The 15,129-nt window shown below is 44.0% G+C and overlaps 1 protein-coding gene across 8 annotated transcripts in view; it reads left to right on the top strand.

Annotated features, from left to right (window-relative positions):
* LOC140196176 (muscleblind-like protein 1) overlaps positions 1 to 15,129 on the top strand; it is a 322,691-nt gene that overhangs the window by 105,156 nt on the left and 202,406 nt on the right. Inside the window, exon 1 of one of the 8 annotated variants that reach the window (XM_072254938.1) lies at positions 2,543 to 2,567. The exons of the other annotated variants lie outside the window; for them this stretch is intronic. The gene's annotated coding sequence lies outside the window, so the exon portion shown is untranslated. Of the gene's footprint in view, positions 1 to 2,542; positions 2,568 to 15,129 lie in introns of those variants that run through there. 8 annotated transcript variants of the gene reach the window in all.

The raw sequence follows: 15,129 nt of genomic DNA, 5'->3' as shown, positions 1-15,129 counted from the left end.
CCTCGTCTCTGCTCTAAAGGGACAGGCTTTTATTCTGAAGCTGTGTCCCCTTGACCTAGGCTCCCCACTATAGGAAACATCCTCTACACATCCACTCTATCTAGACCTTTCGATATTCGATAGGTTTCAATGAGATCCCCTTCATTCTTTTAAACTCCTGCAGGTACAGGCCCAGAGCACTCACATATTAAAACTGCTATTTAAGTCAAAGATGAGGCAAATTCTATGACCTGGTGAGTTATCAGTCTTTTGTTTGCACTTCCTAAGTGCTTTTGCATATTTTGAGGCAGGGAAAAGATGATTTTTGAATAGCTAGCACTGAAAATCAAATGGAAAACCACAGAAGCTGTCAGTCAAAGTTAAATAAACAGAAATGCTGGAGAAGTTCTTCACACAGAGGATGGTGTGACAAGGGAACAAAATGCCAGTGGAAGTGGTTGAAGGCAGGTACTATAACAACATTTGAAAGATATTTGGGAAAATACATGGATTGGAAAGATTTAGTAGGGGTTCCCAACCTTTTTTATTACATGGACCCGTACCATTAACTAAGGAGGCTGTGGACCCAAGGTTAGCAATTGCTGGTTTAGAAGGGTACGAGCCAAACACAGGGGACTCACTTGGTGGGCACTATGACATTTTACTCTGTGACTCCTTACCTTTAAATACTCAGCAAGTCAGATGGCATCTGTCGGAAGAGAAACAAGTTGAAAACCCTTCATTAGAACTAAAGTGAAGAGTTACAGGTATAGGGAATAGACACTCAGTGGCCACTTTATTAGGTACACCTGCTCATTAATGCAAATATCTAATTAATCAACCACACAGCAACAACTCAATGCATAAAAGCATGTAGACGTGGTCAAGAGGTTCAGTTATTGCTCAACCCAAATGGGGAAGAAATCTGATTTAAGTGACCTTGACCATGGAATGATTATTGGTGCCAGATGGGGTGGTTTGAGTATCTTAGAGGCAACTGATCTCCTGGGATTTTAACACACAACAGTCTCTAGAGTTTACAGAGAAAGGTGCAAAAAACAAAAACTTGTTAATGAGAGAGGTCAGAGGAGAATGGCCAGACTGGTTCAAGCTGACAGGAAGGCAACAGTAACTCAAATAACCACAAGTTACAACAGTGGTGTGCAGAGAGCATCTCTGAATGCACAACACATCAAACCTTGAAGCTGGTGGGCTCCAGCAACAGAAGACCATGGATATATACTCAGTAGCCACTTTATTAGGTACCGGGAATACCAGGAGTGTAGTGTTGGTCTTGTTACCAGAGCAACCGGGTTCTGATTGAACAGGCTTGTGGAGCCACTCCTCATGTTTGAATTTGTATGGATGTTTGTATGTAATCTGTCAACCCCAGTCCGAAATGTTCTCAGTGACTTCCCTCAGAGAGTTTGGAATTGAAATTGGTTTATTTTTGTCACAATCAGGCCATATTGTCACAACCAGGCCACCGTGGCATCCAGTGTTGAGGCTTTGGAGAATGTGTAGCAAGAGTTTACCAGAATGCTGCCCCTAGGGTGCAGGTGCTATAAGGAGAGGTTGGACAAATCTGGGTTGTTTTCACTGGAGCGGCAGAGGCTAAAGGGAGATCTGATGGAAGTTTGTACGATTATGAGAAGCGTACACAGACAGCCTGTACCTTTTTCCCATAGTTGAATTGTTGTACACTGGTAGCATGTAATTAAAGATGAGCAGGGCAAGATTTTTTTTCCTCAGAGAGTGGTAGGTGCATGGAATGTGCCTGCAAGGGTAGTGATGGAGGCAAATCTGACAGAGGCAAGTCCTCCCCAGCATTGAGTGCATTCACAAGGAGAGCTGCCACAAGAAAACAGCACCCATCATAAAGACCATAAAACATAGGAGCAGAATTTGGCCATTTGGCCCATCGAGTCTGTTCTGCCATTCCGTCCTGGCTCCTTTATTTTCCCTCTTAACGCCATTCTCCTGCCTTCTCCCTGTAATCTTTGACACCCTTACTAATCAAGAACCTATCAACCTCTGCCTTAAATGTAGCCAATGACTTGTCCTCCACAGCCATTCCATAGATTCACCACCCTTTGGCAAAAGAATGGGAAATTGAAGCGTTTTTAAAAATAAATTATTTGCACAATTTATCTTCCTTTGCATATTGGTTGCCTATTTATAGTTTCTCATAAATTCTATTATATTTCTCTTTTTCTGTTAATCGCTACAATAAAATGAACCTCAAGATAGTATATGGTGACATATACATAGTTGTGAAAATAAATTTATTTTGAACTTTGAAAGAGGCATTTAAGAAGCCCTTAAATAGCCACATGCCTATGAACATCACACTCAAAATGTTGGAGGAACTCAGTGGAGTAGGCAGTGTCTATGGAAAGGAATAAAGAGACGACATTTCAGACTGAGACCCTTCATCAGGACACTTTATTCCTCTTTCTAGATGCTGTCTAACCTGCTGAGTCCCTCTAGCATTTTGTGTGTGATGCTTTGGGTTTCCAGCATCTGCAGAATCTCTTATGCATAGATATGCAGAGAATGCATGGCTGAGAGCCAAGCGCAGGCAGAAGGTAGGAGTCATTTGCTTACTAATTCAACGCAACACCGTCGGCTGAACTATTCTATGTTCTAATTAAGAATTGGTAAATTTTGGCACTGCAACCGTTTGTACCCATCACCTGAATAAATCAGTAAATCCAGGCCTGGATTACATGGAATGGAGTACCATACTTGAGGGGCTGGGAGTCCTGCTCCTGACTCCATGCTCCAGGGACAGTGCCCTGGCTGGGCTGACGAGGTTTACCTCATGGTTCGTAATCAGCATTTCTTTTTTGTCCACAGTGACCTGACAGCCAGCCAGAAGCACAACAAATGTGCTTCTGATAGTTTAAAAATAAGCAACAGGCCGTTAACCACAGATCTGTTTGCAACGCAGTATTTGTGGAACATTCTGCGACTTATCTCTGCTGCCGGTGGCTGGGGGAGGGGAGAAAGGGATGGGCAGGGAAGAAAAGCAATTAAATAATTTGAGCGTATTTTAAATATGCCTCGGATAAACTTCTGAACCAATTGTCAGGATTCTTGGCAGAATGGGTCATGAAATGAGAAACAAGATACGTCCTGATGAGGGTTCATGGCAAGGTAGTTATTTCATTTGAACTAGCCGCATGAGGGCCGGCAATTATTTCTTACTAATATCACGTCTGGCTTCAATTTAAGGGTAATGAGTATTTTTTTTGTATTAAAGTATCAAAGGCAATTTTCTTCTCTTGCTTGTTTGCTTGAACATTCATTTCTCTCTGTGTCTCTTTCTCTCCGTTTGTCTTTTCCCACTATTTTTCTCTCAATCTCTTTGCTTTCTCTATCTCTCACACTCGCTTTCTCGCCCCCATTCTTGCTTTCTGTCATTTACCTTTGCATCATTTTATTTTTCTATAGCAATCTTGTTTTTCTATCCTTTATTCCTTTTGCCTATTCCCTATATTTTCTTCCTTTATCTCTTGTGCTTTCTCTATTTCTCCCTCTCTCTTGCTTTCTTTCCTGTTCTTGTTTTCTCTCGCTTATTATTTCTCACATTATTTTTTTTCCATATCACTACATTTCTCTTTCTCTTTCACACACGCACTGTTGCACACTCAGGGTCAGAGAGGACCCAACAGGTGTGGGAAATTTATTGTGAATATTGCAGATTATTGGAGACCTGCTTACACAAATAACATTCTGTTTGCGAGCTGCCCAGGTTATAGTGGAAGGGAGCCGATAGGAACCTTGGTACTGGGTAAATACGGGAATCCAATACAAAAGCTGGGAAGTCATGTTAAACCAGTGCAAAAAAAAATGGCTGGGGTGCAAAGTTCAAAGTAAATTTATTATCAAAGTTCATATGTCACCATTTAAAATCCTGAGTTTCATTTTTCTTGTGGGTATATACAGTAAATCCAAGAAGCACAATAGATTCAATGAAAGACCAGACAGAGTGGACAAACAACCCATGTGCAAAAGACAACAAATTGTGCAAATCCAAAAGGGAAAAATAATAACTCAATAAACAATAAGTACTGAGGAAAAAGAGATGAGGAGTCCTTGAAAGAGTCTGTAGGTTCAGTGACTGGGCGCGTGAAAGTATCCCCACTTCAGGGGTAATAACTGTTCCTGCACCTGATGACGTGGGCCCTGAGGCTCCTGTACCTTCTTCCTGATGGCAGCAGTAGGAAGAGAGCATGATCTAGGTTGTGGTGTCCTATACGATGGATGCTGCTTTCCTGTGACAGCTCAACATGGAGATGTTATCAGTGGGGGGGAGAGCTTTAACTGTGATGGACTGAGCCATATCCACTAGAGACTGTTGTGTGTGAAAATCCCAGGAGATCAGCAGTTTCTGAGATACACAAACGATCCCATCAGGCACCAATAATCATTCCACAGTCAAAATCACATATCTTTCCCATTTTGAAGTTTGGTCTGAACAACAATTAAACCTCTTGACCATGCCTGCATGTTTTTACGCATTGAGTTGTTGCCACAAGATTGACTGATTAGATATTTGCATGAATGAGCAGGGGTACAGACACACCTAATAAAGTGGCCAAAGGTTGTATGTTCGAGTCAAGTCAAGTTTATTGCCATATGTAGTTTGAGAGGGAGAAGATAAAATCAAACGTAGCAGAATTTCAGAAACAGAGCAGACTTGATGGGTTGAATAGCCTAATTCTGCTCCTATGTCAGTATGAATGCTCAGGTGGAATGAAAAACTTACTTTCAGCAGCATCACAGCCTCATAGGTTCAGATTAGCAGCATTCACGAGAAAATCATAAGCGTAACTTTTACAAGAACGAACTGAATTAGAAAGCAGCAAAGTGATCGCAGTGTTGGTGAACTGGGGTTGTACTGTGTTCCCATGCACTTGGACTTCTTGTTGGATCAGAACATAGATCAGTACAGCACAGTACAGGTCCTTCGGCTCGCAGTGTGGTGATGACATTTCAGCCTACTCCAAGATCAATCTAACCCCTTCTGCGCAGTTCATAACCCTCCATTCTCCTTCTGTGCATGTGCCTATTTAAGCATCTCTTAAATGTCTCTGGTGTATCTGCATCTACCACCACCCTTGGCAGGGCATTCCTGGCACTGTAAAGATTAGAGTTTTAGGTTATCTTAATTTGTCACATGTACTTTGAAACATTGAGTGAAATGTGTCATTTTGCGTCACAGTCTGAGGATAATGTGGTACGCCCACAACTTCCTGACCCATACGTCTTTGGAATGTGGGAGGAAACCAGAGCACACAGAGGAAACCCATGGGAAGAATGTATAAACTCTTGACAGATAGTGGCAGGAATTGAACCCCGGTCGCTGGCATTCTAAAACATTGTACTGCCTGCTAGGCCGCCATGCTGACCCACTTTACCACTCTCTGTGTAAAAGAAAAACTACCCCTGACATCCCCCCAGAACTTTCCTCCAGATTTAGGAGTTGTTTTCAAAGTGTTCTTCAACATATCAAATCTATGATTCCATTCTATAAGAATAACAATGTTTCTAGAAGTGTAGAACAGAGTGGGAAAAACCCTCTAAGTGAATCAAACTGCCGGAGAAACTCAAGGGAGTCAGTCAGCGTCTGTGGAAGCAAAGTGACCGTTGATGTTATGGGTCAAGATCCTGCATCAGGACTGAGAGTGTCGAGGATAGGTGGCCACTATATAAAAGTGAGAGGGAATGGTGAGACAGATACTGGTAGGTGATAGGAGGAACCAGGTAAGGTGGGGCTGATGGATACATGGAGAGGGGCGGGGCTTTGAGACAGAGGGTGAATAATGATAGGTGGAGCCAAGTGAGGTGGATTGATGGACACGTGGAATCAGGTTGAGGCAAGGTGGCAGAGTTTTGAGGCAGAGGATAGTGGGTAAGAGATGTAAACAGATGATGAAAATAAATGGCAGATGGAGAAAGGTGAGAAAAGGGAATGAAGTTCAAACTCAGAGGCTGGAAAGTGACAATACTTTGGCAACAATTCTTCAGGCCTCAAGTGTCCCTTGAAAAACCATTAAAAATCATGAGTAAATCTTTTCCTTGATCTTTTCTATTGTAACTAGAAATTTCCCTCAGGATAGCAGTAGTGGGAAATACATTAAATGGTACTGCTTTCTTTTCAGTTCTCAATCTCAGAGGATGTTAGCGAATAGGTGAGGTCACTAGAAGGACGCTTTCCTTTCACTTCTTGGCACAGGCTCAGACCCAGTCCATGGTTCAGCCTCCACTTGCCAGCGTTAAAGGAAAATCAATTCAGGTTTGGTGTACAACACATAACTGCTTCCAGCCAGTGCTAATTGACAAGCTTGAAGAAAGAGTTGGGGAGAACCTGAAGCTAACAGAGTTATCAGTGTAAACTAAACCACACAAAAGACAAGCTGGGAGTAATATTCAAAATGTAGCAGGATAAGTTAACATAAGAAAGAATACAGGTACTCTAAATCTGAAGCAACGCACACAGAAAATGACGCGGGTGTGCCAGTATCTGTGGAGGGAAACGAATGGTCGATGTTTCAGACTGAGACATCGAATGTGACAGGATGAACATCGATTTAGATCATAAGATCATAAGACACAGGGGCAGAATTTGGCCATTCATCCTACTGAATCTGCTCTGCTATTCCATCATGGCTGATTTATTATCCCCTCAACCCCATTCTCCCGCCCTCTCCCCATAACCTTTGACACCCCAACTAATCAAAAGCCTATTAATCTGTGCCAATAACTTTGCCTCCAAAGCCTGAGAACTCCACATATTCACCATCCTCTGTCCTCTGGCCAACGGAATTCCTCCTCATCTCTGTTGTAAAAGGATGTTGTTCCATTCTGAGGCTGGGCCGTTGGGCCTCTGGTCCTAGACCCACCCACTATAGGAAACATCATTTCCATGTCCAGTCTCTCTGGGTATTTCAACATTCAATACGTTTCAATGAGTTTTCTCCACATTCCTCTGGACTCCAGTGAGTCCAGGGTCAGAACGATGCTCCTCATACATTAACCCTTTCATTCCTGGGATTACTTTCATGAACCTCCTCTGGACACGTTCAAATACTAACACATCCCTTCTTAGATAAAAGGCCTGAAACTGCTCACAATATTCCAAGTGCAGTCTGACCAATGCCTTATAAAGTCTCAGCATTACATCGTTGCTTTTATATTCTAGTCCTCTCCAAATGAATGCTCAGATTACATTTGGCTTCCTGATTTTTCTGACATCTGGCAACCACCCTCCTCCGGGTTTCTCTTATCCCTATGGCCCTGTTATCCCTCCTTTGTCTCCTCCCTTGGCCTCATGACTGACTTACCACCTTCAGGTTCCTCATTTTGGTTCCCCATCTCCTCTTCTTTATTCCATGATCTACTCTCCTCTCTACTTCAACCTTTGCCTCTCACAACTCTCACCTCGCAGTTTCTTACAACATTTCTTTCTCTCCTCTCCCCCACTAACCTACTATCCCCCTCTCACCTTTCAAAGTTCAGAGTAAAGTTACTATCAAAGTACCTGCATATATATATCACCAGGTCCAACCCTGAGATACATTTTCTTGGGGCAATCCAGTAAATACAAGAAGTACAAAAGAATCAATGAAAGACCTCACCCAAAAGGACAGACAGACAACCAATGTGTGAAATACAAGAAACTGTGCAAATACAAAGGAGAAATAATAATAATAAATAAATAATAAATATTGAGAACACGAAAAGCCCTTGAAAGAGATTGCACAGAGTATAGGAACAGTTCAGTGATGGGGTGAATGAAGTTATCCCCACCTTTTCAAGAGCCTGATGGTTGAGGGGTAATAACTGTTCTGAGCATGGTGGTGTGGGTCCTGAGGATTCTGTACCTGACGGCAGAAGAGAACATGGCCTGGATGGTGGGATCCTTGATAACGGATACTGCTTTCCTGCGATCATGCTCCGTGTAGATGTGCTTAAAGGTGGGGATGGTTTTGCCCAGAAGGGAATGGGCCATGTCCACTACTTTTTGTTGTGGATTTTCTGTTGAAGGGCATTGTGTTTCCAAACCAGGCCATGATGCAAACAGTCAATATACTCTCTGCCACATATCCGTAAAAGTTTGTTAAAGTTTTAGATGACAGGCTGAATCTTCTCACACTCCTGAGAAAGTAGAGGCGCTGCCGTGCTTTCTTTATCATGACACTGGGCCCAGGACAGACCCTCTGAAATGATAACACCGAAGAATTTAAAGTTGCTGAGCCTCTCCACCACTGATCCCCGACGAGGACTGGTGCATGGACCTCTGGTTTTCTCCACTTGAGGTTAATAATCAGCTCCTTGGTCTTGCTGACATTAAGTGTGAGGTTGTTGTTGTGGCACCAGTCAGACAGAACTCCCTCCCATATGCTGATTCGTCACCGCCTTTGATTCAGCCTACGACAGTGGTTTCATCAGTATTAGCATTGGGACCGTATATATCCTCATAGACATAAGTACAAAGCGAGTAGAGCAGGGGCTAAGCACTCAACCTTATGGTGTACATGTGCTGATGGAGATTGTGGGGGAGCTGTTGCTATCAATCCAAACTGACTGGGGTCTGCAAGTGAGGAAATCAAGAATCCAGTTGAGCAAGAAGGTATTGAGGCCTAGGCCTTGAACCCTATTGGTTAGTTTCAAGGGAATGATGGTATTGACTGCTGGGCTGTAGGCAATGAAGAGCATCCTGATGTACGCATCTCCGCTGCCCAGATGTTCCAGGATTAAGTGACTGCCAGCATGTGCTCGTCCCCCTCCTCTTACCCTTCTAATCTGGGTTCTGCCCCTTTCCTGATGAAGGTTCATTGCCCAAAATGAAATCTGTTCATTTCCCTCCAAGGTGGTACCTGACCCATAAGGTTTTTCCAACATTCTGTGAGGATAAGCTGATACCACCCTTTGTAAATGGTAAGGGAATTCTTGGTGGCATAAGATATATAGGTGAGAAACATGCTGAGTCTTCCTGCAGTTCTGGTAGATCTGCTCAGGGTCACAGTGCCCAAAGTGTAGGGAAGAGTGACACGCAAAGGGTACAAAGGCGACTTACAAAGGGTTATGAGGAGACAACTCAGTTGTGTAGGGAGTTCAGAGAGCCTGGGTTTAGAACAGAGATGGTTAAGGGAAGATGTCACAGACAAGAGAGATACAAGAAGCTAGAACAACACAAAACACTGGAGGAACTCTGCAGAACAAGCAGTGTCTAGGAGGGAAGTGGATGACTGACTCTCCATTTCCCTCTGTAGATGCAGCTTGACCTGTTGAATTCCTTCAAGGTTTCATAGAGGTGACCCAAATCAAATATTAGTATCCCAAGGGAGATTGCATAATTAAAAGAGATTCTGTGGATGCTGAAAATCCACAATAATGCTCTCCAATTGTTGGAGCAACTCAGCAAGCCAGGCAGGACCCACAGAAAGGAATAAACAGTTGCCGCTTTGGGCCAAGACCCTTCATCATGGCTGGCACCAATAATCGTTCATGGCCTAACTCACTTAGGTAACATTTCTTGCCTATCCTGATGTTTGTTTTGAACGACAACTGAACCTCGTGAACATGTCTGCATGCTTTCATGCATTGAGTTGCTGCCAAGTGATTACAAATGGGCCCATCAGTGCTTGAACATGCGAGATCTAAGACACTTTCATCTTCTAGTAAATCCCTTTGAGTTAACTCATTGATTGAAAATATTCCTGTCATCCATCATAAACTCCCACCCTTCAGGGTTTTAAGATACACCAGTTATGATCTTATTACAAATGTATATGTTGGAGCAGACTCCAGGATGTGAATGCTTCTTTTTCCATGCCCTTATGATATTGCTCACTTCCAGTATTGATCTCAACCATTTTAGCAATTACCTTCCTATCTGCCCTATCGAGCATGATTGAGATATTAAATACTTGGCCGTTATGTTCATTATTGGTTAGTTCTCTCTCACTTTCCATCCTTCTTTTAAAGATTTCTTGCTACTGATACAGGCTGTTCTCTGAATAATGGAAAAGGTTCTATTTTTAAAGATCCTCATGTCAATTTTATCCAAGCACCAGACTGGTTTAAGCTGACAGGAAAGCATCAGTAACTTGTTCAGTTTAGTTCAACTTAGTACTGTGTCTTTCGATGACTGCAGGCTGCACAACCAGTTCATCCTGAACAAAATCACACAAAATAGCAATTAAAAAAAAGAATAACCAGAAATGATGTTTATGGTTACTGCTTTGAACTATTCCACACTGGCCCTATTCCAGCCTGCTCCTAAAGCTGTTATGTAATACTAATAACGACTGCTCCAACACTTAACCCTCAACTAACATCATTACAATGGACTGTTTAGTCATCTTCATCCTAAAGTCAATGGTGGTCTGCTATCTTGTCACACTTCACTACAGTGCAGTGATAGTTCGAAGTGTAAATTGCTGATGGCCAAACAGTCTAATTCCGATTCACATTCCCACTCCGTCAGTCAGTCCATGGCCTCCTCTTGTACTTCAGTGAGGCCACCCTCAGGGTGAAGGAGCAACACTGGGTAGCCTCCAACCTGAGGGCATGAATATCAGTTTCCCCTTCCAGTAAAATATCCCCCTCCCTTCTTTTTCTATTCCCCACTCTGGCCCCTTACCTCTTCTCACCTGTCTATCACCTTTCCCGGATCCCCTCCTCCTTCCCTTTCTCCTATGATCCACTCTTGTCTCCTATCAGATGCCTTCTTCTCACCCCTTCATTTTTCCCACCCACCTGGCTTCACCTTTCACCTTCTAGCTATCCTCCTACCCGTCCCCCCCACATTTTATTCTGGTGTCTTCTCCTTTCCTTTCCAGTCTTGAAGAAGGGTCCCAGCCCGAAGCTCCCTATTCATCTTCGTCGATGCAATGCAAAGTGTTGACTTTCCTTTGCCTCCGCAGATGCTGCCTGACCTGCTGATTTCCTCCAGCACTGTGTACGTTATCAGACAGCTGCATAGACAGAATATTCTGCAGATGTTGGCAGGCTTCAACTGGAGGAACTCAGCAGGCCAGGCAGCATTAGTGGAGGAGAATAAACAGTCGATGTTTTGGGCCAGGATCCTTCATCAGGACTGGACAGGAAGGGTCAGAAGCCAGAATGGCTCTTATCGGTCCCGTTCCCTCACTCACTTCCCAGTAACTCATACTCACTCAGGTCCCATTAATTACCACCCTCACTAATTCTCCTACCTCTCACCTGCTCGGGGTAATTTACCAAGCCACGTGTCTTTGAGAAAGTATTCCAGCTGGGGAAAGTGTTCAGACTCAAGGAGGATGTGCAGACTCCACACCAACTGGTCAGGGCTGAACCCAATTCCCAAGAGTTGGGTGGCATCAGCACTTACCTGCCGTGCCACTGAACCACCCTTTCAGAATTCTAGAATATTTTTTTCTGAATAGCATCATTACCTCCTGCAAATTGGACTGAAAACTTTCATGGAGTAATGATTCGTCCACAAGAAGGCTGTGCTGACGTTGCAGTGATGAAGCATGAATCTATTTTCACTTCAACCTGTGACCTTCTGTCCCTGAGGCTGATACTCATAAATAGACACGTCCATGTGTCTATCCAACACATAGGTCCATGGCCTCCTCTACTGCCACGATGAGGGCACTTCCCCATTCTGGCTCCTCTCTTACTCATTCTCTTCCATTCACCTGTCCATCATCTCCCTCTAAAGCCCCTCCCCCTTCCCTTTCTCCCACAGTCCACTTTCCTTTCCTGTCAGAGTTCTTCTTCAGCCTTTTCCACCTATCACCTCCCAGCTTCTCCATTCTCCGAGCTTCCTCCTCATCTGGCTTCACCTATCACCTGCCAGCTTGTACTCCTTCCCCTCCCCTACCTTCTTATTCTGTTTTTTTTTTCTCTCTAATTTTCCAGTCCTGATAAAGGGTCTCGGCTCAAAACGTTGACTGGTAATTCCCACCCCCACCCTCACCCCCCAAGCCACGGATGCCTCCTGACTTGCTAAATGCTCGAGCATTTTGTATGTGTTAAACTGGATTTCTAGCATCCTGTGTCTGTGTCTAAGCCCCATTTCACTGAATCTAATTCACAGAATCACAGATTTCTATGAAAGTGGACCATGGAAGCCTAGCAGTTGGCGCATCAATTTACAGCACCAGCGATCGATCGCCAACTGGGGCTCAACCCTCTCTGCTACCTGTAAGGAGTTTGTAAATTTTCCTCATGACAATGTGCGTTTCATCCGGGCACTCTACATTCCTCCCTCATTAGGGTTAGGGTTAGTGAGTTATCAATATGCTACGATGGCATAGCAACACTTGCAGGCTGTTTCCTGTACCATCCTCGGACAGTATTGGCCGTTGACGCAAACGCCATATTTCATTTATCTTTCGATGTACATTTGACAAATAAAGAGCACCTTCATACTTATCCTGTTCCGTGGACGCAAGCAGGGGTTAACCCATAAGTGACCATTTAGAGTAACTACATTTAGAGTATTAGTTTAACTACCATGATGCACTAGAAGTGCATTGACCTTCGATGGCTCACAACTGAAGATAGCTCGCTGCACTCCAACGATAGGAATATGTGTGAGTGAGAGATCAATATTGATTATTGACTTTTCCTTCACGTTATCACACAAGGCCAGTCTGCCCTTCAAAGCAGCTGACAAGTGCTGTCTGGAGCAGTATTCACACTGCAGTTTATATTTACCGTCAGCCAGTGCATTTCCATGGCTTTGCAGTGGCACCTCACTAATTTATTCAACATTCAAAGAAAAAACACTTTCTGATCTCAGAATAGTCATACCTGGAGGCCTTGTTTCAATTTTAGGTTTTCTGTAGCAGATAAAGCCAAACTTTGTACTTTATTGGTCCTCTCTCTTTGGACTGATTTGCTGCATCAGATAATTGCAGTGCCTTGAGCTTGAAACAAGAGGCTTTCATGTACCTTTCTCATTTAATTAGCACAGGCCCTTGAGTGTTCGGACTGACAGACAGCAAAACTACAGAGTCACAGTGCTTGGAAACAAGCCCTTCAGCCCATCTGGTCCGTACTAACCAAGGTGCCCGTCCAAGCTGGTCCCTTATCCCTTTAAACCAGGAGTTCCCAATCTGGGGTCCACGGACCCTTCAGTTAATGGTAGGGGTCCATGGCATAAAAAAGGTTGGGAAACCCTGCTCTAAACCATGGACTGTGCCTCTCCATCTATATCTCTCTATACTTCTCACTGTCTCAGTAAAGCAGCCAGCGTAATCAAAGACCCCAGCTGTCCTGAACATTCTTACTCCTCTTCTCTCCCATCAGAGAGAAGAGTAAAAAGGCTGAAAGCATATACCACCAGGCTCATTATCAGACTCTGGAATGGACCTCTTGTACGATAAAATGGACTCTTGGGCTCACAGTCTACCTCTTCGTGATCTTGCTTTTTATCACTTACCTGCACTACACTCTTTTGGTAGCTGTGACCGCTTTATTCTGTATTGTTATTGTTTTACCTCATTCCACCTCAATGCACTGTGTATGAATAGCACACAAGACAGGCTTTTCACTGTATCTCGGTGCATGTGGCAACGACAAACTAATACCATTACCTAGATAAGTGCCTTATAATACTTTTTCATACAGTATCTGCCCCAACCACTTCCTCTGGCAGCTCATTCTATATACGCACCACTCTCGGCATTAGAAGTTGTTCTTAAGTCACCTTTGATTAGGCTTCAATTCCCACCGCCATGGTTAAGGAGCTTGTACGTTCTCCCCATGACCGCATGGGTTTCCTCTGGATGTTCTGGTTTCCTCTCACAGTCCATAGATCTACGGCTTAGGGTTAGTGAGTTATGGGCACACAACGTTGGTGGAGGGATCGTGGCGACACCTGCAGGCTGCCCCAGTGCATCCTTGGAATGTGCTGGTCATTAACATAAGCTACGTATTTCACTGTATATTTTGTTTTTAAAGTGGAAGTTGAATAGCTAGGGTGTCAAAAGTTATGGGAAGAAGGCAGGAGAATGGGGTTGAGAGGGTTAGTAAATCAGCCACGATAGAATGATGGAGCAGACTCAATGGGCTGAATTTCCTATTTCTCCTCCTATTTCTTATAGTCCTATGGTCTAAAGTGCGGTGCAGGTAGGCACAAGGTAGCATGTGAGATCAAAAGTCCATCGTATTGTGCTAAGGGACAGAATAGTCTTAGAATAGGTGGATAGAGATGTTCTTCAGCCTGGCTTTTAAATTTTGTATCTTCTGCCTGATGGGAGGGGCAGAAGAGAGAGTGTTCCAGGTTGGAGGGGGCTTTGGTTATGTTGTTTGATTGACCAAGGCAGCGAGACGTTAGGCAGATTCATGGAGGGGAGGCTGGTTTCTGAGATGTACTGAGCTGCACCCACAATTCTCTGCAGCTTCTTGTGGTCTTGGGACGAGCTGTTGCCATACCGAGCCGTCATGCCTGAAGTGACGTTGCTGTCCGTGGGGCGGAATGATGCTATTGCATGAATGGTCAATCTGTGGCAACTTGGCATCCTTCAGGAGGTTTAAAATCTGACCTCCTGCCCCTTCACCCACCATTGCGGTCTCAGCCAACGCCAGCATGGGTGCTGGACTTCCCGCCACTGGGTACATCTTCTGGAGGGTGGCATCCATCAATGATGACCCCCATCACCCAGGACCTGCCCTCTTCTCATTGTTCCCATCGGGACGAGACACACACCTGGCATTTTGGGAGCAGCTCCTTCCCTTCTGCCCATTCGGTTTCTAAATAGACAGTAAAGCCGTGGATAGTGAGCCAGCTCACTTATTTTTCATTTCTTGCTCTTATTAAATTTAATTTATAAATATATTTCTTATTGTTTTTATTTTGTATTGCAATGTACTGGCTGTCGCAAAACAGCAAATTTCCCAACATAGGCCCTTAATGCTCAACCTGATTGGGATTCAGATTCTGTAACCTCTCATGACAAAAGCAAAATTACTTAGCGAGTGCGGGAGACCCAGCCAAGAAATCCCAGAGATCCATTGTTTTCACTGCTGAAAATCTGGGAGGCTCTTGAAGGCATTAAGCTTGCCTGAAGGGCACAGAACTGCTGATCGTGCAGCGGAGATAATATGGAGTTTTTCAACAGATCTGGCACCAAGACAGCA

Source organism: Mobula birostris, chromosome 4 (assembly GCF_030028105.1).
Source record: "Mobula birostris isolate sMobBir1 chromosome 4, sMobBir1.hap1, whole genome shotgun sequence".
Taxonomy (NCBI): Eukaryota; Metazoa; Chordata; class Chondrichthyes; order Myliobatiformes; family Myliobatidae; genus Mobula; species Mobula birostris.
This window is presented reverse-complemented; position numbering and strand designations above follow the sequence as displayed.